Genomic DNA, 736 nt, shown 5'->3' on the forward strand with positions numbered 1-736 from the left:
CGGGAGGGGGTATATCGACCCCCCCCCCTCGTGTTGAAGTTATCGGGAGGGGGTATATCGACCCCCCCCCTCCTCGTGTTGGAGTTATCGGGAGGGGTATATTGACGATGACAGACCCGATAAAACATAAGAATACGAAGAAGAAATAAAAAGAGGAGAAGAAGAAAGGAATAGAGGAGAAGATCGAAGAAAAAAAGAAAAATAAAAAGAGGAGAAGAAGAAAGGAATAGAGGAGAAGAAGAAAAAATAGAAATTTTTTCTATTTTTTCTTCTTCTCCTCTATTCCTTTCTTCTTCTCCTCTTCCTTTTCTTTCTCTCCTCTTCTTCTCCTCTTCCTTTTCTTCCTCTCCTCTTCTTCTCCTTTTTCCTCTTCTTATTTTCCTTTTTCCTCTCCTAAATATATAAAACTTTTCTAGAAATGAAACTAACCTAAAATGTACTAAATCAGAGAACATATATAGATAATCCTTTTCTAAATATTTAAATCTAACTTTTGCATATATGAACATATATACACAGAGAACATACAAACATATATACATTTTTATAAAAAAAGCAAAATACAAAATACAAACATATATATGAAAAAAAATCTGAAAAGAAGCAATATACACAATATATATACTGACATATATACATAATATACACAAAGAAGCAATATACACAATATACACAAGCATATAATATATGAAAAAAACAGGGGAGGGGCGCCGGCCGGACCAACGGAGGGGCAGGG

The sequence above is a fragment of the Triticum dicoccoides genome, chromosome 6A (genome assembly GCF_002162155.2).
Source record: "Triticum dicoccoides isolate Atlit2015 ecotype Zavitan chromosome 6A, WEW_v2.0, whole genome shotgun sequence".
Lineage (NCBI taxonomy): Eukaryota > Viridiplantae > Streptophyta > Magnoliopsida > Poales > Poaceae > Triticum > Triticum dicoccoides.